A 26,662-nucleotide genomic window follows, 5' to 3' on the forward strand; every position below is an offset into this window, starting at 1 on the left:
ATAAAAACAAAGCCATAAGACCTTTTCTATAAGGAATATTCAGGAACAATGTTGACCTGGAGAACATTGAGGAAGCTCAGTGGCCAGTACTAGACATGATCCAGATGATATTAGCAAGTGTGTTCAATGTTGGAGCACTATGACCAAGTTCAGTCTGTCAGGAAGCATTGCTTAATACCAAGTCCCCAGTTTGGAAGAGGACATAGGGTTGGAGAGTCCCTAGTTTTTTCTTCTTTAAGTCACTGTTGCCTCCAATGATTTTGATATACTTTTAAAAACACAGCTTTATGTTCAAATACTTCCCAGATAGATAGAGTTTTGTGTGTGAAGTTGTGTGAGAGACTCTTCAGAGGAGACTCTTTATGGTAATTCTGATGTGCACCCATCCCTAGAAAAGTACAATTATTTTAGGAACTGAGGGGCAGAAAATGATTCATAATCTTACCGCCATAAAAACTTGGGAAGGCAACCAAAGAGGAAACGCAATGACAGAGAGATACAAGTCACGATCCTGAGCAAGTTTGTAAAAAGGAAATGGTACTTTATTTTTTTTACTTATATATATATTTAACATTAATTCATTTTTGAGAGAGGGAGAGATGGAACGTGAATGGGGAAGGGGCAGAGAGGGAGGGAGACAGAATCTGAAGCAGGCTCCAGGCTCTGAATTGTCAGCACAGAGTCCAACACAAGGCTTGAACTCATGAGGTAATGACCTGAGCCAAAGTAGGATGCTTAACTGAGCCACATAGGTGCCCCTATTTATTTATTTTTTGAGAGAGACAGAGACAGAAAGACAGAGTGTGAACCAGGGAGGGGCAGAGAGGGAGACACAGAATCTGAAGCAGGCTCCAGGCTGTGAGCTGTCAGCACAGAGCCCGACGCAGGGCTTGAACCCACGAACTCTGAGATCATGACCTGAGCTGAAGTCAGACGCTTAACCAACTGAGCCACCCATGTGCCCCTATTCTTTGGATCTTTAGAAGGGATCCCGGGAAATATTCCCTCCTCATAAACTTTCTTATGTTGTGCAGGGATTGTCAGTCCTACCCAGTGTAAAGTCTTCCACTAAAGCAAAGTTTCCCAATTATACCTGAATGGTCACTATCACAATTGAAAAATTAAGACCCACTTGTGCTGCCTGTGCCTCAGCCTTCTCCCAAAATCTCCAGTCATTATCGTGTTTCTCCTCCATTCGTCTGTGTGGGTCTCCTTCTCCCAGCTAATGACCTTTCAACCCAAAAGAAATTCCTCAACACCTGAATCAAATAACAGAATCCCTTTAGCAGATCTCCCCATTCTATGCTCCAGTGCCCCAACCAAACCAAATGTATATATGTGTATGTATATTGTGTGTGTCTCTCTCTTTATATATATACTCATATATATATATATACTCATATATATATGAATATATATGTATATATAGTGTGTATGTCTGTGTGTGTGTGTCTATATGAATCATAGCGGTATATGGTTTCTAAGAAAATCCAATACCGCATGTGCTGGAATTCATTAATGAATTTTAGTGCTTATCACATTTACTATTATACCATTTCCCAACTGGTAGAAAAATATCTCAATATTTAATAAGTAGTATGGCTGCTGCTTGATGTGTGCCCTCTGAGTATAATCCCTGGTTTATTATATTTCAGACAAATAGATTCAACACTCCAAGGAAGAGTAAACCTTCATAAGCCCTGCCAAAGAGATTTTAAATAAAATATTCATACACATACATAGACACACAAGCAAGCTGTGTACACACACACACACACACACACACTAAAGTGACCCTATTTTAAGTATATCCAGTATTTCTAAACATAGAAATCTTTCTTTTCACAGATTTGCAGTTTAGCAGTCCCAGCGGTGAAGGTTCTCTCTGCCAACAGGAATACTCTCCCTTGCAGCATGAAAGGCTCTTTGTTACTGTGTTCCTGTGCTACTTTTCCATTCAGTATGTTGCAGAATACCACAGTTATTCTCCACTCTGTTACAAAGAAAAGAAAAGAAAATGGTGTTTCAGAACATGAGTAGAATTGCTAGAAAGGGGGGGGGGGTGGATTTTTAGTAATCTGTGCACTGCAACATTATGGATTCTCATCTTTATAGTGAAGTCAAGGTCATGTCTTCCAAAATTATGAGGGTCTCTGAATGTTAACAGCACACTTTGAGATCCTCTACCTATAACTAGGTGCAGTTACACAATTCCTTGGGGACCACCAGACCATTCTAGAAAAGGCTCCAGGATGCATGGTAATCAGAGCCTACAGGAGGGCAGGAGACTTCTCTTCCCCACTCTGTAACACCCTTTATTTGGTAACAGTACAATGGTATGTCTTTAAGGTACCTCTCCACTCTTGCTCTCAGTCCATGCATTTTAGGTGGGGCTAACTTTGCACCATAACTTTGCTCTAGAAATGAGCTCATGACCCCCAGACAAACTGATAATATTCAATTTCAGGTCATTAACTGAAACTTTTGTAAGAGATTCTTTCTTTAAAGTTGCCAAACTGGTGAAACATAAATCTGAAGCTTTGGGTGAATATTTTTGCCCTAACTGGAAATTTCAGAATGGATCCAGCACATAGAAAAAAACTCAGAGTCAAAGATGGTAAAGTAGACATGGGCATGTGCCATTTAGGTCTTTCTTCAAGGAAGGACTGATTGCCCACCTGCAAGGAGCATGGTCAGCAGATGGCCTCCAGCTGTCAGCTTCTTCGGAGTCTGCCTCAGCTACAGAAGGATTCCCCACCTGAGGGCATGCCCTTCCTGGCTCAGCCCACATTAGTGAATGAACAAGGTCAGATATAAAGCCTGGCCATTTTGGCTGACCTTGGGAAAGATGCCCTAGTCAATATTTAATACAGAGCTCCCCATTGTGTTGGCTGCAGTTTTGCAGGGCCCACCCCCACCCCACCTGTCCGTTCACAGGTGTTAACCCCTAATAAATACCTTACACTCTGAGCTCCATCTGAGGATCTGTTTCTGGAGAACTCTGCCTGTGATGGGTAGAAGAAACAGATGACTGATATATCATTTGAGAAAACTGCTGTGGCTGAAATGGATTCTCTTTCAAGACTTTCAATATATTGAGTCAATAAAGTCTCTGGAAACTGAGATATTCTTGACAAAAAACAGGCTCTACATACCGTAGCCCAAAGGTGTCATGGAAATTCTGAATATATCTGTTTTTACTTGGAAATCTCCTGTTTTCGCATTTCTAACCACGAACTCTCCACTCTCTTCAAACTAATCTGGTAATCCATCTTAATCTTCTCAGGTTTATGAGAAATGAAATCTTGCCACCCAAGTTATTGAAGAAAATATAAATCACTAATGAAGGAGAAGGACTTGAGTCTAGAAATTTCTTATTTCAAAGCCTATTGTGAGCAACAAGGAAAAGACCTCTTTAAGAAGGAAGAGTAAGTTTGTTCCTAAGGTAAGAAAACCAATATGCCCAGCTGCAGGGAGCCAGAAGCAGAGATGGAAGAAATGAGATTATGAGCTAACATTCATCCCTAATTTATATTTCCTTCCATTCATAGCTTTTGTTTATGACTTTCAATTCTGTCCTATGAGGCCCCATTCTATTAAATGCAGACTTTATAGTTCCCCAAAACATTTTCTCACTCCTTGTTCTATTAAAAACCTGCTTATGTATGATAACACAATGCTATCCTCTATCCCATTTTCTATATAATGTTCACATCCATACCACACTTAGACCTTAGCAAAGGAGCCCCTACTCTGAGCACTAAACATTAGAGGACCTCATTGGACCTGCTTTCAGCTATCCTTCTTTCAGTGAGGTGAGCTATATGTAGGGTCAAGCTATATGTTTGTGCTTTCCCTTTCAGAGCACACTCTAGGTTCCAGGTACAACAAAACTTCACATTCCCTGCATAGACCACTTCCTGTGGCCATTCTCCAAAAGTGCCTACCATACTGCTAGCGTGTACAACTCTAGGCCCAAGGGGATGGCAAGGATGTGGCTGTTTGTGGAGAGTGAGGACAGAGATTACAATAGTGGGCTAAGATTAGGAAGAGAAAAGGGGTGTGCTGTGCACCAGAATCCAGCATGGAACTCTAAAGAGTTCCAGAATTTTAAATTGGAACTGAGCCAAAAGGTAAAGGCAAGTTTTTTATCACTATTATTTTCATTTGTCTTTGTTTCTTCTTCTAAATCATTGAATTGCCCTATTATTTCCATCTTTAATAACTTGAAGTGTCAGATTTATAGAAAGTCAGCATTGTAGCTTCTTCTGAGAGAAATCATAGGTCTAAGAGACCATTAGTCTGTATAAATTCATGATGTTAACTTGATTGTATCCTTGTTACTAACTAGAATTATTATCGCTCTCCTGTCTCCTAAACCAACTGAGCAAAATACTTGTTGAGTACCACTTACATTACTGAGTACCTATTATGTTAGACACTGAGAATTCAAACGATATGGATCCATTTTCTACTTTTGAAAGGTTGATATTCTAGTGTTTGTAGTGTAGTGTTTGTATGTGTGTGATGGAGCCTGAAAAACAATGGTTAAATTATAATGTAACTATGAATAATTGATAATTAGTTAATGATGATTTATAATAACTGAATTTGGGAGAGGTAGGTGAGAAGGGCTGGCAGGGAGAGGAATGGGTCTTAGATGATTTCAGAGAAAAGGTGGCAGTGTTTAAAATAACATTCTGTGTTCAAGAAATACCAAGTAGCTCTATATTGCCAGATCTTCAAACTTAGGGGGTTAAGAAAGACATGATTAAAAAATAGCCCAAAATGCCAGGAGGCAGGTCATGGAGGACCTCGGGTGCCCTTGTATTATAAGGCATTGAGATTTTGCCCTATAGATTGAGGGAAACAATTAAAGAGTGTTATATAGGAGAGGGACATGATCATATTTAAATCTTAGAAAGATCATTTGAGGACAGAGGTGGACAGGGCAGGATTGATTCAAGGTAGGGTGACCACATAATTGTTGCCCAACTGGAATACCAAAAAGGGAGCACTGTGATCATCCCACTCAGAAAATAGGCATAATCTAGAACTACCCCTGGAAAAATAGAATGTATGTTCACCATAATTTGAGGGGATTTAAGGGCACAGGGACCATTTACTAAGTTTCTGAAATGATATATGTTGGAGACAAAGAAGCCTGAAGGAAAGCAATAGTGGGGGGGGGGGGGGATCAAAAGGAAGGACAAATCTAAGAGATAGAAGATAAAACCAGGAATCTTTTATTTATTGGTTGTAAAGATAAGAAAGAGGACAGGACTTCTGCTCTCATTTCAGGCATGTATAAAATTTGGAAGATGTTCCATCTGTCCTTATAACAACAACAGAAAAAAAAAAAACAAACCTGAACAAACTGAAAATCAGTGAATTTTCTTGGACCCATCACAGAACTGTAGTTGAAAGGCAAACCTTCACCACCAAATTTGGCAAGACAGAAAAATCCAGAGTCACAGCTAAGATATATTTACCTGAGGTAGAAGCCTCTGTAACCATAAACTACTAGGAAAACTTAAATGGTAATTTTAATGAATTACTGAAAGCTGAGTGTGTATTAGCATGAGACAGAGAAACTCCTTAGAAGTGCAGTATTGGGGGACCACTCACACTTTCAGGGGTTCTACATCCAGAAATCCCAAGAGTTTCTTTTTGTTAAAAGCTAATAAAATCCCCTTGTGACTCTGGCAGGGACCATTTGAAACAGGTGCAGAGCTCTATAAAAAAAGTCCTACTTCCAGAGGAAAAGACCTTACCAGAGCCTTATCCAACCTGTGGAAAGGATCTTTTCCCAACTCCTGCCTTCTGTAGCCTTCATGTATAATATAAGGAGATGAAGAAGGTTAAAAAACATATCTGGAGGGGCGCCTGGGTGGCTCAGTCGGTTAAGCGTCCGACTTCAGCTCAGGTCATGATCTCACAGTCCGGTCCGTGAGTTCAAGCCCCACATCGGGCTCTGTGCTGACCGCTCAGAGCCTGGAGCCTGTTTCGGATTCTGTGTCTCCCTCTCTCTCTGACCCTCCCCCGTTCATGTTCTGTCTCTCTCTGTCTCAAAAATAAATAAATGTTAAAAAAAAATTAAAAAAAAAACATCTGGAGGTCACAACCCAGAAACTCATGCCCACTCAAAGACTGAGATTACTTCATAAAATTGAAGAATTCTTACCCTCTGCATCTTACCATCACACTGACAAGGCTTCTGACAATAGCAGTGGATTATGGGTTACAAGCTGCAGGATGCAGATTCTATCTATGGAGGAGTGCTTAGGAAGGCCCAAAGTCAACAAGAGAGACAAAAATCAAGAACACTAGAAGAATTTAAAGCCTCTGGCTTCTACGGCTACCACAAATATTAAATACAGCCAACCCAACTTCTAGCAGATAAAACCTCAAACTAAAAAGCTATTTACTTCAACTCTTTTTACGCAATACAGTATAGATTTCAAAAAAAAAATTATAAGGCTCGCTTAAAGGAAAGAAAAAATAGTCTGGAGAAGCAAAGTAAGCATCAGCAGCAGACCCTGGTGTGGGATGATCTTTGGAATTATCAGACAGGGAATTTAAAATAACTATATTTAATATGTGAAAAAGCTCTAATGCAAAAAGTAAAGAACATGTAAGAACAGCTTGATAATGTAAGTGGAGAGATGGAAACTCCAAGAAAAAAATCAAAAGGAAGTTCTAAAAATCAAAAACATTGTAACAGGAATGAAGAATATATTTTATGGACCCATTAATATACCTGGATATAGTTGAGGAAAGGATTGGTGAACTTAAAGATTTCCAAACTGAAATGCAAAGACAAACTGAATAAAAAAAAAAAAAAAGAGACATTTCAAAGAACAGTGTGACAATTTCAAATGATGCGACATATGTATATAACTAGAACACAAGAGGAGAAGTAAGGGAATAGAAATAATAAGGCCTGGGAATTTTCCAGAATTAATGACAGACACCAAACCATAAATCCAAAATTCTCAGAGGACACTAAGCAGGATGAATTAAAAATATATGTATACTTAGGCATATCACGTTCAAATTGCAGAAAACCAAAGACAAAGAAAAATCTTGGAAGGGGAAGGAGAGTGAAGGATTAAGAATAATTCTCAGGTATCTCGCATGGGTGGTCTTTACGCAATAGGGAAAGCAGACTGGAAAAATTCTCATCTTAAATTCAGCCCTAAATTATTTCTTATATCTCCATAACCTCTCCACAGACTCTGGGATCATCCAGACCAAGCCCTAGACCTGGATTTCTAGACCACAGTTGTAGGTAACACTGCCACCTCCCCCCTGCTAGAATTTATTTTCTCCCCTTCCCTTCTATTATTCAGCTTAAGGACTGCCCCATACAATTTTTTTTTAAATAATATTATTCTCAAGTACAACTTTTTTTCCCAGTGTCACTGATGTTATATTTTCATGTGTACCTAAACATTTTTTAAAAATGTTTATTTATTTTTGAGAGAGAGAGCACTCAAGCATGGGAGGGACAGGGAGTCACAGAATTTGAAGCAGGCTCCAGGCTCTGAGCTGTCAGCACAGAGCCTGATGCGGGGCTCAAACCCATGAACCATGAGATCATGACCTGAGCCAAAGTCAGACACTTAACAAATTAAGCCACCCAGGTGCCCCTGTACCTAAACATTTTTAAATAAAGAGGTAATGTGGTCTCATTGCAGAAAACTATGAACGTTAAAAAAAGGTATTAGGGAAAACAAAATCACCCATAATCTTATAGTCGAGTAACCTGCTATTAAAAAATTTATGTAGTTTTGCAGTGTTTTCCTCTGTCTAAACAGCCATATCTCTCCTGGGTTTTAAGTCTTTACATACGCAGTTCTATATGCCTGGAATACTCTTTCCCTCATTTACATGCTTTCAGGAACATGGTGATATGTGCCTTGGCACATAATAAAGGGCATCTCTTTCAGGGCATATCTATACACATACCAGCAAGAGTACCCAGCAACAGTTCACAAACACTGTTCCTCAGGCTGTGCACGCAGAATCCTTAAAGTCAATCTTATGTGTTGGAGGGTGGGGGGCAAACAATAGCAGAAGCAGTAATCAGGCACAATTCTTTCTCTGCTTGCTGTTGGAATCAGGACAAACTCTCACTCTTACTTCCTTTGCACTAGGTTTCTACATTCTTGGATAATTTTTTTGGGGGGTAGAGGGCTTAAAGAAGGATATTGCTGTTGGAGTTATTGTTTCTAAAAAGAAGTGTAGACAAATAAGTGATTGACTCAGGAAGGGGTGGAGATAACTATATTATAACCATATCTCTATCCTGAACTTTGAAACAGGTCATGCTAAGTCTCTAGTCTGGGCATGCTTCTCATTCTCCAATGGAGCAGGAACTGTATGTATTTCTAAAGAATATATTCCTAAAAGCCAAATGAGTACTCTACGAAAACTTAAGCCAAGTGCATTAACATGTATTATTGTCTTGTTCTATCTTTAAAAACAAAACTTTTTTATTACATCCCTATACAAGTACTAGCTTATAAACTAGTGAAAATTGGGAAAATTCCTCTTTCTTCAAATGCTTATTCATTTATTCATCTAGGCTAAATTTTTTGTGCCGTTTGGAATTAACAACAACAATAATAACAAAAATACATAGCCCTTCATTAAAGAGACTCACCAAATAGCATTTCAATTAAGAACAATGCCAGTATTATGGCAAACAAGTCATGATACACAATACTGTCCAATTAATTTCAATAGGTGTAATTATAAAAGATTTCTTTCATGACAGTGGTTGATAAATCTTTAAAGGAATTTACTTGCCTTGCAAATGGACAATTTTCTATTCAAAGGCTACAAATAAATAAACATAAAATTTACAAAACTCTTATAACTGTCAATGTGGGAGCAAAGAAACAACAGGACAGTGGAACTCTTCAATGGAGCCTATTGTTTTTTATTGAATTTTCTCAACTGTATTGCTTTTTTAATAAACTGTCTCAGTATAACTTCTTTCACCCCTGAGGCTATCACAGTAAAAAGGATACTTCTTTCTCATGAAAAAGTTCCAAGCAGCTAAGATTTTTATGGTGTATCTAGTTGTACATTAAAAAGAAAAAAATCATGCTCTTAATTATCTGCAATTCTGCGTAGAAAAGTGACTGCTATGATTAGTCAGGGAATAGAAAAGCCTTTCTGCATCCCTTCCCAACAGTAACATTGCATAAAAGAAAAAGAAGAAAAACATCTTTTTATTTTGAAGTAAGTGTCAAAAGAACTTGCCTGATGGGATTATACAAAGTCCAATTTGTGCTAAGAGTTACTTAAGCTGGAAGTGCCACCGCAAGGGAGGGAATGGAAAGAAGGCCCTCCTTTTACACAATTGCTGGGCAATGCTGGGAGCCTCAGAGGCTGCGTTCAGCTCCTTGGCTGGGACAAAAGCAGAGCCAGATCCACACGCTCAAGTGGATGCAGAAGGAATAAAGAAAATGCCTGGTATTCAAGAGCCAACTCTCAATGGGCCTTCAGGATTGCCCTTTTTGGTTTTCAAGTGTAGAGAAATCCACAACTGTTTAAGAAAATACGTATATTTCTATTGTGAGTGGAATGTGGCTGGGTCCTTCATTGAATATCTGGTCCTCAATCTCTAAGTTCTCCAACTGGGAAGGAAAAATCAGATACAGAGAAAGAGATCGTCATAAGGCACATTTTCATTCTTTTTTTTGTTTTCATTATAACAGAAGTCAAAATTGAGCTTGGGCATTTAAAGTATTGAGGCAGTAGAAAAATTCTGCATTTAAAGAATGGCAATAGATGTACTCCTATTCACCACCTGTTCTCTTGATTTTGTTCATGCTGTTGTCCACAAACAGCCTTTTGTTCAGAGTCTCGCTCAGGTCAATCTCTGTCATGAGACTTTCCCAGTTGCAGCCTAAAGTGATCTAGATTCATAGCACTTATCACTAATAATGCTTGTTTGGTACTAAATGCATATGGCCATAAATTATTCTTTGGGTATGTTGGAGTTGAAGGAACTTTGAAACATTCTAGTGAAGAATTCCAGTAAGGAAGTGGAAGCATGAATCTGTCACTTAAGAAAAGTCCAGTCTAGAGATAAAAGGATGGAAATCTTTAGAAAATAGGTGGTGATTGAAACCAGAAGAATAAATAGAAGTACATAAAGGAATGTAAATAGATTAAAAAGAGTTTGAAGAGAATGTTCTTCAGAACACCATTCTTAAGAAATATATAGTAGTAAAATTAGTGAAAGACAATTTTAAAATGTCAGGAAGACAGAAAGAGCGTTGTTTTTTCTTGTGTGCTCTGAAATGTTCCAAAGGACGAAGGATAAATTATTATTGGTTATTTCAGTATTTTTCAGAACATCTGTTAGATTTCTTTGCATATAGTAAGCCTTAAATTCTTATTTAGCATACAAGACATGAGGAATAAATTCAAATACATATTTTTTTCCTTTTGATTGTTATTTTCTTAGCAATAATCCTTGTGTTACTCTGGTTCCAGGGAATTTATCCCATCTTCACTCAGAAGATAGTGGGTGGCAGCAGTGGGCCTGTTAGCGGAGGACCTTCACCTCTAGGGGGAGCTCAAGGAGAAGAGTACTGGATAAGGTCAAGTCTGAGACCTTATCAGGTCAAGGAAGTAGTGGGTTGAGCTTTTGGTAAATTAGGAAAGGGTTAGAAGGAATTAGCTTCCACAGGGCTGAATCCTTCATTCTTTTGAAACTGCACCTTCTAAAAAATTTCACATGACAAGAAGCAGATCCAGGCTTGACTCTCTAGCCTGTGTGTGTGTGTGTGTGTGTGTGTGTGTGTGTGTGTTTTCAAGAATTTGAATAACTCTGAAATAGGCATAAGCTTACCTCTCCCCACACCATGCCCCCCCCACCCCCCAGTCTCTACCACTCCATTCATCTATCATCTGGCCCACTTTTCAGGTCTTTATTATCCTTTTCATCATTAGAGGCATTTGAGTTTGCAAATATTGTTTAAGTTTGTAAAAGTACAGTTTTACAGTTTACCCTCTCAAAGCTTTCATGGTTTAGATTTAAGTGTTCAATACCGCATAAATTCCTGAATTTCTCCTTAGGAAAAAAGAAATTTAAGTTCCTTTGTCTGAAGATGTGTTTTGCTCTATGTAGAAGAGCTTAGCAGAATAGACAGATGATCCTGGGCACAGGCCATGGAATTTGCTACAGATTGTCCTCTCTTTCCTTTGGATTCAGTGTCTCCCTTTATCATGTCCAGCTTGGCTGAGTTGAAAGCATTGGAAGCATCCCTCTTGAAGGGAACAAGTGTGAATCCTTCTTACAGTTTGTGAGCTGTGTTATTATTGCCATTAAAAGTCAATAGAAAAGACAAATATGATCTGAAAACAAAGTATCCAGTACTACCTGTTAGTCAACCCCTGTTTTCCATACACTTGAAAAGAAAATAAACGGTGCTGAAATAAAAGTCCTTTTCTATAGTTCTACAGTCACAGCCACGATGGGATACTTCACATATGAACACAAATGAACATTCTAAAGTAGCAAGGATCAGGACACATTCACAAAACAGACTTACTGCCATGGACTGGATTTCCCAGTGTAAAAAGCTCTTCTTCTGTCCTAAGAGGACAAACATTTCAGGTCTCACCATGGGTGGCTGAAAAAATAGAGTCTAAAAGGGTCTTCCAAACAGTGAACCACCTATTTATTTGAAGCATGTTTTGCAAGTTCAGAAACCAATCTGCTGTTTGATTCATCCATCTAATAAAAAATATATTCCTTAAGTGTCTACTATGTATGGGGCTCTGCACCTGCACAGAGATATAAGACAAAGTCCCTGCCCTAAAACCTGCTGGTCTAATAGTGTTGGCAAATGTAAATGGATTTGCTGTTTTCATCATAGTCCACATCAATATTTTGCTTTGAATCCATTTATCTGAGAGTATTATGAACTTATTGGTCATAATTGCTACAGTAAGAACAGGTACCTAATATATCAATTCCCAGGTATGAGCATTCCAGACATATTTCTAAATGGCAATTTTCAGGATCCCATGGCAAAGGTTTTAAATGGATTTGATCAAAAGTCAAAAGGAGCCCTTTCACATGCTCTTGCTGAGAAACTTGGCATTGGGACTGTACCTAATTGAGAGACTGTTGGCTGAAGTGTATTGGCTTCAAGCCCAATCACAGGACCCCTTGGAACAAAAAGTAAGGCCATTAGTTTGCATGTTTAATCCCAAGTGATCTTGTATGAGTCTTGGGATTTGCAGGTCCCATGGTTTGGTAGCATGGGAGAGTGACATGTTAATCCTCCTTTTTTTTCCTCTCTCATCTTTACAGATTGCTGCAGGCCACTGATTATCCTGTAAATGGAGATTGAGTCTTCTTTTTCCTTTTCTTTTCTTTTTTTTTTTTTTTAACAACTTGGCAGTGAAGCTTACTTCAGAGCCTATTAAAGTTACAGGTGTTATTAACTTTGATCATCAATCTCACTATAATTTTTTTTTCTTTGGGCCTTGGTAATAACTCACCTTCTATTTTTAAGATGGCTTTATTGAAATACACCCCAACTATAGCTGGTTTAGATTCTATCAATTAGTCCATGTTTTCCCTTTATTATTCCTTCTTCTTAGAGTCTTATTACATATTGGATTTGTGCTTTTTTTTTTTTTGTATCTGCAGAATGACTAACCAAATGTAGAAACTAGCTATCTTAAATATACCTAGAGTATTAATCCCTCGGAGAAATTTTTCTCTATTTTTGTCTTTAAAAAAGCAAAAGCAAAAAAAAAAAAACCCACCAAGTAACAAGCAGACCCAGCACAACAAAACCTTTACAAGCAATATATATTTTTTCTTTAGGTAAAAGTAAAACCTGGGCAAATGTGAATCATGAACTCCATTCTCCCATTATCATTGGACTGGCCTTGACAGCCTCCTCTTGCCAAATTATTTGTTCCTGGTTGCATGGAAGATATTTCTAGAAAATAACTTGAAAGAAGCAGGGGAAATAGTTCTCTAAATAAAGTAAATGTACACAGTTGTATAAGATCATTAGCAGATGGGTTAGAGTAAATTTTTAGGTTCAAGGTGATGGAAGCAGACTGCAAAAGGGAGTTTTCCAAAGGTTTTCTTGATAAGAAAGTTCTCTCCCTGAAGCCTGGCTGGGATTGGAGAAGTCAGATGAAGTGTGGGGAGCTTTTCCTTCTGAATATGGATTCCCAATGAGCTGCGTGAGGACATTCAAGAGTGGATACTGGCACAGAGATCCACCACTATCCCCTTTAAGATCTTGTTGTAAACTGTCATAAGTAGACCTGTTTAAAACTTGTGAAGAAGAGGCCCCAATTTAGAAATAAGTGGGAAGCATGGATTTGTCCAAGAAGAAAACAAAGTAAAAATTATCTTGAGATTTTTCAAGTAGAATTACTACTAGTTTCAACAAATAACTATGTATGTCTTTCTTTTAAGTTTATTTAAAAAAATAATCTAACCTGAAACAAATAGAGAAATGGTAAGTAATTTCTTGTCCTGCAAAAATAATCATGGTTTTGCCTTGACATTCAAAAGCCATCATTTGTGCAAGAGCTATAGACTTACTTCACCCACACACCAAGCATCCCTCTCCCCCATTTGTGGGAGAGTTCAACTTGCTCCCCTATTCCCTACCCCACTTTCTTCAACTGGCAGAGGGTTAAACTTGGACCAAATATATGTTGTGGAGACATGTACATCACTGAAGAGATTTTATATAACTAGCTTTAAAAGCCTAGCTCTGTAGCCATATTGGTATGGCCTATATGAATCAATCTTCTGCTGTTTGTGATAAAAATGAAATTTTGTTCTTTGTTTTAGTTTTTAGTCTTAAATTTTAAGACATGTAGAAGTTTAGAACAAAAACATTAAATCAAAATCAGTAAAAAAAATTAGCTTCTTTATTGAAAGGTATATCAAAGAAACTCATTAAACACATATTGAATATCAAAACCAGGAAGGCCAAATAATAGCATAAAAGTTTTATCTTTGTGGGTAAGTATGTTATATTATCAAGAAGTAGTAAGAAAAGACTATATAGAAAAGGAACTTTCACTGTTGGCTGTTACATATTAAATCACTAAGTACTTAAAGATATGCTGAAAATTAGGACATTGTTCATTTAACAAATTGATTTAATATGTGAAAGGATTTGCTGCTTTCAATGTAATCTTTTGCATTTCTTTTTTTTTCTTTATTACTTGTAAGAATTCATCAACTACCCTTCTAAGGGTTAAAACATTCCACCAGAAAACAAATAATAATAATTAGACTTATTTACAAATAGAGAATCTAATTATAAGAAATTCTTTTATAAAGATTGTTTGTGTCTTGAGTTTCTTCTTAGGAAGTCTAATATGGCTTTGGTTACAGATGTGTACTCCCTATGGACAAAAACCAGGCAGCCTGTTTTTGAGTGCCTTTTATCAGTTCTGACACATCATTGCTCCTGCTTCTTCAGAAGTACCAGAGGATGTAAATGAATAGTGCCCCACCTCACTATAATTAGTGCCCTTATCTAATAAAGGTGCCAGTTTTCCGCTCTGTGCTTTATCTGAACTCACAGCCTATTTTTTGGAGGGGAGGGAGAAGTAGTGTCATCAAGTCCTGCTTAGTGATCGCTGCCACCCTGTACTCTTTTAGAGATTTTGACTCACTCATAATTCAGGGTGACAAAAATGGAAACCACTACTTTGGATTTTGAGTTATGACAAATGAAAATGCTATTAAATGTATAATAAATTATAAGAACCTCTGAAATGGTAATTTTTTTTCCACTGAGATCATGAAAAATAATCCAGAAAAAAAACAGAAAACACACTCAGCCTTTGGCAAAATCTAAATGCATAAACATTTTGATAACTTATCTGAAGTAGCTGTATTTTGTTTCCTTGTACCATGGTAACACCACTTTCCACTTGGGACTTCCCATTTCTGCATTATGATTATTACTGTTATCATTCTCACCATAAAATTTTTTCCTAACTTTTACTTACTCTTAACCAATATTTTCAACTTCCCTAATTCATCATAAAGCCCATCCATAGGTAGTGAAATATAGTATTCCTAAATTCTTCAGGCTTCAGCATCTGGATGCATGCTACCTTACCCTAATGATAACTGATTTCCCCCTTCTTCTTCTCTGTGGATGTTAGGCCTGAACTGTCTATTACAGTAGCCAATAGTAGTTGATTGTAGAAACTGATGAAACTCAAGTCTGATCCATCTAAGTTGAGCCTCCTAAAAAGATACCCAAGTGAAGTTATATGGTTGCAAACAATCAAGACATATGATTCACAGTACTAAAATCTGGATTAGAAATGTAAGTGGTATCAGGACTTGGGGTTGAAAAAAATCACTGTAGAATAGAATGGAAATTAATAACACAAACTCTGGGAAATATTTTTTTGTAAAAAACTAAAAATAAAATATTTAAGTTTCTATATCTAAATATAAAAATACAATATTTAAAGTTTTACATCCAAATACATTTACACAAAGAAAAGTCCATATGCTGAGTGTTAAGTGACTGCTTTTGAGACATGGGGCTATGTCTGTAATTGGCATGTATTTCTTATGATGCTTTCCAAGTGTTTTGTTTTAATGACACAAGAAATAAGACTAGTATACTCAAGTCAGACATCTTCAAACAAGGTAGAAATGCATATAGTAAAAAAAAGAATATTTTCCTTCAACTACCTCCAATACCAAACCCATCACAGAATCAATGTTACAGCTTTAGCTTGTAATTTTCATGCACTTTTCCAATGCATTTACAAATATTTGAGAGAAAGATGGATAAAGAAACATTGTTTTTTGAACTTTGGTTTTGGTTTTGCTTCATCATAATCAGATCCTGAGCCTTTTTCTCTTCTTTACTTATATTCTCTACTTAGATGATTGCTCCTTGTCCATTGGTTTTAAATGCCTTTATATGACTGGTGACACTTAATTTTATATGCCCAAGCCATGACCCATACCCAAAGATCCAGACCTACTCACACTACTTGACCATTTGATATTGATACTTGGCTATGTACTAAATACCTTGCACTAAGTAAGTTCAAAACGGAAGCCTTGATACCTGTTCTTTCCTGTGGCCTCAACTCCAAATTATTCTTCCTGACCTCAGTATAGAGTACTTGCTTTTGTCTATCCAGGCTAGAGCCAAAAAATCAAGAAATTGTCCTCAATTTCCCAACTTCATATCTAATGCATCAGCAGAAACTATTGTCTCCACCTCTAAAATATATTCTGTACCCATCCACTTTTTTTTCCATCTCTACTATCATCACCCTAGTCCAAACTATCATGGTCACTTGTCTGAATTACCTCATAGTCTACTTCTCTTCTACTCATATCTCTTCAGAACCCATTTTCCATGCAAAAAAGTGATTTGTAAAAATGTATGTCAGATCACCTTACTCCTTGATTTAAAACATCCAGTGGTTTCTCATTTCTTTCAGAATATAATCTAGACTCCATATCATTACCTGGAAATCCTACCTTGGTGTGTGGCTTGATCTCCATCATTCTGGTCATATTGGTTTTCCCTTCATTCCTAAAACAAAAATATTCATTCTGGCCACAGGAACTTTGTATTGTGAAATACACATCTATCTGAAAAGCTCTTTATCCAAATATAAGTAAGCCTGACTCCTTTCTAACTTCTAGGTTTAAACCCCATTACCATCTTCTCAGGGAGCTCTTCCCAAGCCCTATTTCCCTCATACTATACATGTCTTAATGCATATAAAGTATAAATACTTAAATTAAGCACTGCATGAAATCAACTTAGAAAAATCCTGTGATTTTTTATTATATAGTCATTATACATGACTTTACCTACTTGGCATTTTGTCACAAATCATTACTGCAATAAATGTTCATTTATTAACTTGGGGCCCAGGACCAGATATTTATCCACAGTGCAACTTAAAAAGGCAAAAAAAAATCCCTTTTTAGTTTATGAATTAGTCTAGTCTTACTTGTAAGGCTGTCCCCAACTCCACCAGCTAGTATCAAGGAAAAATGAAAAAGAAAATATATGAATTATATTCCACTTTAAAATTTAATTCAATCCAACTATTTAGTTTGGTACAAGTATTTCATCTTTTACATATGTCCCCTCAACTCCTTAATTTCCTTGAGTAAGAGTAGGGGGAAGAATTAATATCACCTCAAAACAATATGAAAAGGGGAATCTCTGGCCTCATGCTGGTTTTTGGGTAACTCAACCATAGTTAACGAATGATTATATAACCCCAACATCACTTTAATTGACTACATGCATTGCTTAATTTAATCCTTGCAACAGTACTATAAGGTAAATACTTTTATTACCCTGGTTTTAAGTTGGAAAAACTGAGGCAGAGAAGCAATGTTATTTGTGCAAACTTTTACTACATTGTAAATGACAGAGCCAGAAATTGTACCCAGGCAGTCTGCTCCATAACTGAGGCCTTTAGCCACCATCCTATACTGCTTTCTTAGTGAACTGGCTGGATCCAGTGAGCTATGATTGGCTCGGTCCCATCTTTATGCTTTCTGCTTGTGTCTGCTGCTGACATCTATACCTAATGAACTTGTGGTGAAGCCTTCTTGGCTTGGCAAGAAACTGGCTGTCAACTTAGCATTCACATTACACAGGACGTGGGGAAATTCAGAGGGAAAACAAAACCCTGTCTGGGCCTGTCTATGCCATTCCACCCACTTACCCAGTGTGGGTCATTCCACATTTTTATGTGAACAACTCTGTTCAGTGGGCTCCTCCCAGGGATCTAATGGGGAGTGGGGCCAGAGCCCTCATGCCCTCTTCTGTTAAAAGTCCATGTCTGACCATCTCATTCCCCTAAGTCTGTCTAATCTTTTATTTCTCTTTTTCTGCCCATAGCTGCTGGGCCAAGGGGGTGTGGACTGGCTGCTGACTTTGTAACATAGACTATCACTGCCATATGCCTTCCTTCTCCCAGAGGTAGCATTTGTCATTTCCCCTTTTCCTTGGCCTACATCAACAGAATTGCGGTGATGTAACATGGTGGGAGAAGGATTAAAACTCATTGTTTTAATATTTGTCAGATAGTATCCATATCTCTCTTGTATGTCTTCCCTGGTGGAACACAAGCTAATGATAGCAGAGATTTTGGCTGCCCTTTGTAGACCGAGTTGCTGACTCTTAAATCTCAGCTGTTTACTTCATTAAAACATATGGTCTATTTGTCATGGATATGACCTTAATAAAGATCTGTGCAATACTTAGAAGAATAAAATACATTGTAAAACCTTTCATCCATCAAATGTCTGTCATTCTGCCAGGCCAGGTGGAGTAATAATTGTGCTTACATGTATCAGCAAAGAACAGTGTAATAGATGAACCCACTTCAAGTAATTAACTTACTCATGGCTTTTTTTTTTTTTTGACAGAGGCTTGAAAGACTGAAGTTACTATGAGCAGAAAAGAATGAGGCATGTAGAAAAGGTCACTAGAGCATCACACTGTTTAAACACTGGAAATACAGCATGATTAAATACATACATGTACACACCACACACACACACACACACACACACACACACACACAGAGCTAATCACTGTAGTTACTAGCTGAATAAAGGAATGAATGAATGAGTAACCTTGGTTATATACTTAATGTAAAAGAGAACAATTTAATGTATATTATATAGTTATTACTTGCCCACTGTGTTAATTTCCTGTGGCTGCTGCAAGAAATTACCACAACCTTGGTAACTTAAAACAACAGAAATTTATTCTCTCACAGTTCTAGAGGCCAGAAGTTCAAAATCAAGGTGTGGGCAGGTTCTGTGGAGGTTCTCCCAGATGTTGTGGGGAGAATCCATTCCTTTAGTTTTCTAGCTTCTGGTGGCTAGCAGCGTTCCTTGGATTCTTTGGTTTATGGTTACGTTTCTCCAATCGCTGCTTCTGTCTTCACATCATCTTCTCTGTGTGCCAAATCTTCTCATTCCTCTTTCTTATAAGGATACATGTAATAGCATTTAGAGCCCATCCGTATAATCTAAAATTATCTCTCATGCTAGAGAGAGAGAAGACACAGCTAAGGGGAAGAGAAATATCTGATTTTTCTAGTAATATATCCACCAGGGTCTAATGGGATGGCTTTTTGAACTTGCTAGAGTTCCATGTCCAGGAAATCTTAGGCTTCATTGTTCCAACTCTCCCAGAAATGTGCTTACTACTATCTTTTCCCTACATTACTCAAGTTCACTTTTCATTACTTTATGCTTACTTGAAATTAATTGCTTAGTGACTTTGGCCATTATAAATTAGTATTTACCAAAATATGCAATGATGTAAGTACCTACTATCTCAATGCAAATGAGGCATAGTAAATACATGTCCATAGAAAGGAGAGTGGAAACTTATAATTCATTTTCATCAGTCTTCCAATTGTGCTCCACATCCCTCCAAGTAAAATAAACATAGGTGAAGGGGAGAATAACTATGCCTGTATGGCTTCAGTGTTGCCCATTTGAGGGAAAGTTTGTAACTACTTTTGAAAAACTAAAAAACAAAGAAGCTCCTCAAGTGAACATACAGTTTAATAATGAAGTTGTGTTCATCATGTCGGATTATCTGGATACTTTTTGTAAATTTTTTCTTCATTTAATTGACATTAGTTATCACATCAGTTTGGTGCTGGAACGGAAAGAGATCCTAAGTGAGCCACTTGGCTTGCATGCTAGCTCCACGAGCTTCAATCACAAAGTCTCCCTCTATTTCACTGCTCCAATCTTCATCACATGTGGCTTCCAACTCATGTTCAATTGATGGCCCAATCTGCTCCTTCCCATAACTAGAAAAGGCAAAGGGAGTAAGAGAAGGACATCCCGTTAAGGGAAAATCCTGGAAGCACACAGTATTTCTGCTCTAAAAGCCAAAACCAAATCACATAACCACAACCAGCTGTTAAGGAAACAAAATGCACTCTTCATTTTGGATGGCCTTGTAAGAGTTAAAATTCCATTACCATGGATGAGGAGAACACATATTGGGGATCAATTAAGCCTCTCTTCCACAATACCCATTTGTCTACCCAAATATCTGTGGTATTTCTTCTGATACATAGAGCACACTCACACCCTCTGTAAGTCTCATTCAGCATCTGACAACCTACAAAGTAAAAGACAAGTTATGTGACTGCCCCCCCAAACACACATGCCAAATCTACAATGGTGGAATATGACTAGGATAACTGTCATAAAGTCTCTAATTTTAAACAGGGAAAGATGGAAACATGGAACAGTCATCTGTCTATAAAGATTATAAAGGGCTGTTGGGTAAGAACCACCAAGGTTCTCTGCCTTAGAATGAGTACTTATATAGCCACATTGACTGCTCCTGATGCTTCATTCCAAGAGGAGCCCGTGGCTTTGCCTTTTGGGAAGTTCCTTTCTAGTTTATTGTCCTCTGTGGCCACCTCTGAAGCATGCTTCAGAGCTGACCAGCTTTTGCAGTCTGATTTCTTCTGGTACAGAATGATCTAATTTAGAGCTTGAACAATAATAAATCTTTATAAGTTTAGCTTGTAGATTCTTTGACAATACAATGTCTTCCAAAACTTAGTAGGTTTTTGTGCCTTCTCAGTTTCATTTTCAAGTAACCACAGCCCATGTTTTGGACATAATTCTAAAACCTGAAATCACTGGTTTTTTGTTTACTGGTTTCTGAGTTTTACTCCCCCACCCCACCTTCTCAAAATAATGGATACTATCTAGAGGCTGTTCGACACATTTGCCTTGGGTGAGAAAACAATGCCCTTGATCTGACCTTTGCCACCTGGCTGGCCTCCACTATCTAACAGATATTGTGAGGCCCTAGATCACCAGCATAAACATCACCCATCCAGGAGGTGGCGATCTTGAGGGGTAGAGGAGAAAGGAAGTAGAGTTAGGTGAAGGTGTGAGGGAAGGTTATGAAGTTAGAGGAATAAGAACATGAAGGTAAGAAATGTGGTATATGAAAAGAAACATTGACAAACAGTTAAACTAGAGATAGGACTGAAAATGTAGCTGAGTTCAGATGGTAATGGAAAGTTTATATACTAAGCCAAAGAGTGCCATTTTATGGTTTGAATAGAGTGGCAGCAAAACTGATTTTTGGTACTCTGTTCTAACAGTGTGAAGGGTAGACTTATGGATCAAAAATTTTGAGACAGAGGGATTATCTAGAAGGTTATTATAGTAAACCAGGCAAGAGATAATGAGACAGTGATAATAGGGTCAAGAAATATTTAATGAATACAATTGGTAGGGCTCAGTGGTCGTTCAGTTGTAATAGTGTGAGGGACAGAAAGAAAAAAGGCAAAGTCAAGGGCTCACATAAAGAACAGTGAAAGGAGACTGATTCCATCTCAGGGTTATTAAGATTTAAAAAAAAACAAACAAATAAAAAACCCCTGTATGAATTCCAAGTGTAAATGTTCAGTGGAGGTAAATACAAGAAACTTTTCCTCAGGAGAAGACTATCCTAGAAAAATCTACGGGGGAGCCATTAGCAAGCAATAGTTAAAACCTTGAAACAAAAGAATAGCTCTCAGAGTATATACAGTAAGAAGAAAATTTGAAAATCATCAAAATTTTAGAGGAAGGCAGAAAAAAAACCAGAGTCCCTGAAAAAAACAAGAAGGAGTTGGAAGAGTAAGATGAGAATCACAGGAGAGGGGGAAGAGAATTGCTGAGGGGTAGGGGGAGGCCCAATGGCAGTAGGATGAAGAGTGAACATGGAAATAAACACTGCTATGACATCTATGGGGAGGAAAGAAGGAAAGCAGTGTAATAATGAGAAGAGAAAACAGGGTCAAGATGGGACTTTTTTTTGAGGGTAAGAGATTTGTCTATAACATAGGCCAAAGGCAAGGTAAAGAGAAGGGGGTTGAAGGTGTTGGAGAGGCAAGGATAACTGATGGAGTAAGATCTCACTCCAAGAAGAGAGGGAATCATGAGCATGGGGGAGAAACTGACCTTGGCTGTGAGGGAGGTCTCATCCCCTGAGACTGGCAGGCATGCATCAAGTCAATATATCAGAATTGTGGGGAAAAGGAAGGTGAAGGAATTCACACTTATGGGCTCAGTCTTGCTGCCGAATATGAGTTGTGAGTGGACATGGCTTGGGATCTGCTGCCCTCTTCACAGTCTCTGAACTTACACACCATTTGGATCAAGCCCAAAGACATGGGGTTTAAACATCCTGTAACACACAGGAATGTAAGAGAGTGAGCAAGACAAAAACTTACAAGTTGATCCCAGCAGGCCCTACTATGAGTGTCAGGGTGCTGTCACTTACATCTCTAGGAGGTGCTACTTGGAAGAAGCAGAACCCACTTTTCCTCCCTTGGCATCTGCCATTACCTCCTGCTCTTATAGAGTGGAGTTCCCTGAGTTTCCATTTAATCTATGATCAGTCCAGAATACTCAGTAGGGCAACCTGGACATAGTTATATTTGAAAACTGGGCTTTAAAAATCAATAGAATTTGACCAAAGTTGTGCTAATTTTCAAATAACACTTCTTTGATAATTGATCAAGCATCCAGTACATTTAAACTGGCATTCCTAATAACCATTCCGTGATTGTAATGCTTAGCCCATTTTCTTTCTTTTTTTTTTTTTAACATTTATTTATTTTGAGGGAAAGAGAGAGAGAGAGAGAACGCGAAAGTGAGCAAGCATGAGCGGGGCAGGGGCAGAGAGAGAATTTCAAGAGGGCTCCCTGCTCAGCTCGAACTCACAAACCTGAGATCATGACTTGAGCCAAAATCAAGAGTCCGACACTTAACCAACTGAGCCATTCAGATGCCCTAGCTTAACCCATTTTCTCACTGAGTTTATCTGAGCTTAGTCAATTATAAGCCAGTAGTAATACTATTTGAAAGCCAGAAATAAAAGGGAAAAGAGAGGGAACAAAAGAGAGAAAGAGAGAGAATGTTATGAGAATAAAAATAAACATATGAGCTGAACTTGCAGAATCAAAAATATTTCACCTGGGAAAGAAAGACTCTGCGTAACCCTCCACAATTGCCGTGTGGGCAGGAGTCTGAGTTTACGCCAAAGCTTTTTAGAACCCATACCTAAACATTCTTTTTCCCCATTCTTTTTTTTTAAGTATTGCAAAATTTGAGTCTTTTGAGATCTATAACGAGATAGGGGACAAATCAAGAAGTTCTGGGGATTCTGGCATTCAGGCAGGCTGTGACAATGAATGCTAAGATGCTATGGAATTTCATTTCTTATTAGAAACGCCTGCACCTACTTCTATAATTTGGAGAGTCTAAGGCTACAGCACTGAACTGCTCCCATATAGTTACCTAAAAAAAAACCCTAATATTTTATGTTAAGGCACAGGGTATCCTTTCTTGAATTTAGTGATTTGTCTTAGTATCTATGCCCCTTTAAGTCATTTCCATTCTTGATTTGATTCCTGTCCTTGAGAAAATTTCTCATGATACTATCAGTGAGCACAGTGCTTAGAAAATTTATAGAGTTAAATATCATTATTCTTTTTTATCAGTGTCTTCTATTCTTTTCTTCCCATGATCACCAATATAGCATCAGTTCAAACTTCAGATCAACGCAGAGAAACCCAATTTTATCATTCTCACATTTTGTCTCTTTCTCTTTGCCAAGGAATAACTTCTGTCTATAAAGGCAAAATAGTACATAACTGCATAAATAAGTCCCCCTCACCACACACACACACACACACATACACACGCACATGCACACATGCACAGACACACACATACATGCACAGACACACACATACAAACACAGACACCAGACTCCTACAGAAAGAAGAGAAAGTTTGAGACAAATGAACTTTTGTGACAAATTTTCCAAAGTGGACCAAAAATAGCCCTTCTGCACTAAACCACCAGTGCAAAAAAAACTACCATCTGGTTACTGTCAGGTCTGCTAGTGCATAAAAGAAAACTCTGTTTTTATACTTTATTTTTCTTTCGCCAAACATGCTAGGTTTCTTTCCCACTGTGTGCGTTGTGTCTAAAAAAGGCCTATTTGGTGCTCCTTGACCAGATAGTCTTAGCAGAACTCTACTGAAGCACTATCATTGGTTTGAACTTGCCACCCCTGAATGTGATGCGCTACCTTCACTATTTTAAATGATAGAATCTCAAATGCTGAGAAAGTCCAGTTCTGACATAACCTTTCTTACTGCTTTTATGCAAATGAAGGCCATCATAATTTTACCTACCTTTAGCAAATGTTCCCACACAGAACTTTGATCCCAGAAAAACTGAACTAATGTGTCCACAAAGGAGTGAAGCCCTGAACAATGCCCAGGAATCATCTCCATTGGCATTGTTTGAAGATAGTCTTGATGTAAATCCTGGTCTACAATGCCAAATTTTCCAACCCCCAGAGTGTGGAGGCCTCACTGAGCGCTTCCCTCGCACACAAGTCCAGCACAGCTGCTTTTATTTCCCTAATAATGAAAATAGCAGAAACACATCTGTTTTCATGCTTTGCTGTTGACAGTTCACCAAAAAATGTGCATCCAATAGCTTTTATCCAAATAGACAGAGACGTGTTGGGTCCAAAACACAGAGAGGTTATACGATGTTTTGGTTTTAAGTTTGTGCAAGAAATTCAATTTTTACATTTCATGTCACGCCTAGAACAAATCCCTCTCAAATTCTGACACTATTCTTAGTGAGGTTCCAGACAATTTCTTAGAATGTCTGCAGTGTGTTAAAAGCTCATTTGTATTTTTTATAAAGTATATTTTGAGATAGATATTTGAAAAAAATGAATTATGCCAAGCATTTCAGTCTTCAAAGCAGTGAATGGTAAAGAAGTACAAATGCATGTATAATACATATATGATGCAACAGAAAAATGTGAACAAAAAGAGAATTGCTTCTTTATTGTTACTCAGCATATCTGTATTTGTATCTGTATCATATTTAGATTCTCTCCTCCCCCCCCCAAAAAAAACAAGCCAGCTTGGAAATAAAAGGTTATTTCTCTTTAGTAAAAACCTGTGTAGAAAAAATGTTTATTTTAACAGACAAGTATTTTTCACAGTCTTGGGATAACAATGCATGCAGTGTAATTTTACCACTCATAAAGTAGAGAGAGGGAGAGGGGCGTAAGACATATAGCTCGTGAAATTTTGTGTCCCTCAAGTAAAAGACATTTTCAAACATGTCTCTTCAGGACACCCAGGGTAGATGAGTGTCAGATGAGTAACTGTGGTCAATGAAGAAGGTTTTGGGAGGAGAACAAAGAAATGGAACATTGTCAGCTTTCATCTTAGAGTTTGTTTCAACCACATCAAATAGATATTGGAAATATATGACCATATACTCCTTAATAATAATAATTATGTCATTATTATTATTTCAGATTATTAGAATCTAAATATTTTAAACACACACCTAGCTTGTCTACCTATGCTATTAAAATTCTGTTTCAGAACTAAATCTTCTGATTAATCTCTTTTTTGTTATTATTAATCTGAGATTCTTCCATCTAATAGTAACAGTTAATTGATTATCATGATGAAGAAGGAATATAGCCTTTGTTCGAGATGAAAAGATTGAAGAACTTGAAGGGAATCTCACAATTATCCACTCATGTCCCCAAAGTTTAGACTGCAGAAGAAACTACATATACCTAAATAGACTATTGAGAAGAGTTTAGTTTCTTTTCTAATATAAGAACAAATCATGCTTTTTCAAAGCATTAGATTACTTTGAAGTAAGAGTGTCAACACCTTCATTGCCATAAGGACCAATTAATACACAAAAAGATCTAATGCTGTTACTCCAGAAATGTGCAGAATTATTCACTTGAATTTTAGGTTAATATTTTTCAAAGATTTATTTCAAGAGAAGTAGAAGTTTCATTGTTGACACATACTTTGGTCTACAACTACATTTTTTTATCAAGACAAGCACAATTTATGATGAGTGTGAGTTTCCAAACCCACATGCACCTGCTTGAACATGTTGAAACTGAACTTCAGATGTGATGCCTATACGCTTTGGACAGGCATTTATTAGCTAATAAACCAACAATACGTAGCCACTGTCCTTTTCTAATTGCTTGCATTAGAAAAAAAAAAACTAAACTAAACTAAATCACCTTGTGAAAACATTTGTCACATATTCACACAATATACGGTACACTGTACAGATGCTGTGCCTGCTTTCCAGATGATTAAGATCGAAACTTTAAAAAAAATCTCAAATCAGTCGACATGGTTAAAATTGAAAGAAATACTGGGGCGCCTGGGCAGCTCACTCAGTTAAACGTCCTGCTCTTGATTTCAGTTCAGGTCATGATCTTACAGTTCATGAGATTGAGCTCTGCATCAGGCTCTGTGCTGACAGCCTGCTTGAGATTCTCTCTCTCCCTCTCTTTCTGCCCCTTCCTTGCTCTCGCTCTCTCAAAATAAATGAATTTTTTTTAAGTGGAAAGAAGTATAGAAAGAAAAAAAAACTAATATTAGGACCAACCTCCTCAGTTATAAAGCAGGTGTGAGTGAGATACCAGGAGTTAAATTTTTTTTCTTGATCTTAGAAAAGTCAGAATTTTCCAGAAAAGGGAAAAGACTAGAAATGGGAGAA

At 37.6% G+C, this 26,662-nt stretch overlaps 1 long non-coding RNA gene across 1 annotated transcript; it reads right to left on the reverse strand.

The window, feature by feature from the left end:
• Positions 1-1,511: 1,511 nt before the first annotated feature.
• Positions 1,512-16,716, reverse strand: LOC128315417 (uncharacterized). Its single transcript, XR_008298159.1, has 3 exons — positions 16,544-16,716; positions 2,959-3,005; positions 1,512-1,993 (listed from the first exon to the last, which is right to left on the reverse strand). It is a non-coding gene; the product is annotated as an uncharacterized LOC128315417 (long non-coding RNA).
• Positions 16,717-26,662: the final 9,946 nt, after the last annotated feature.

Source organism: Acinonyx jubatus, chromosome B2 (genome assembly GCF_027475565.1).
Source record: "Acinonyx jubatus isolate Ajub_Pintada_27869175 chromosome B2, VMU_Ajub_asm_v1.0, whole genome shotgun sequence".
Classification (NCBI taxonomy): Eukaryota; Metazoa; Chordata; class Mammalia; order Carnivora; family Felidae; genus Acinonyx; species Acinonyx jubatus.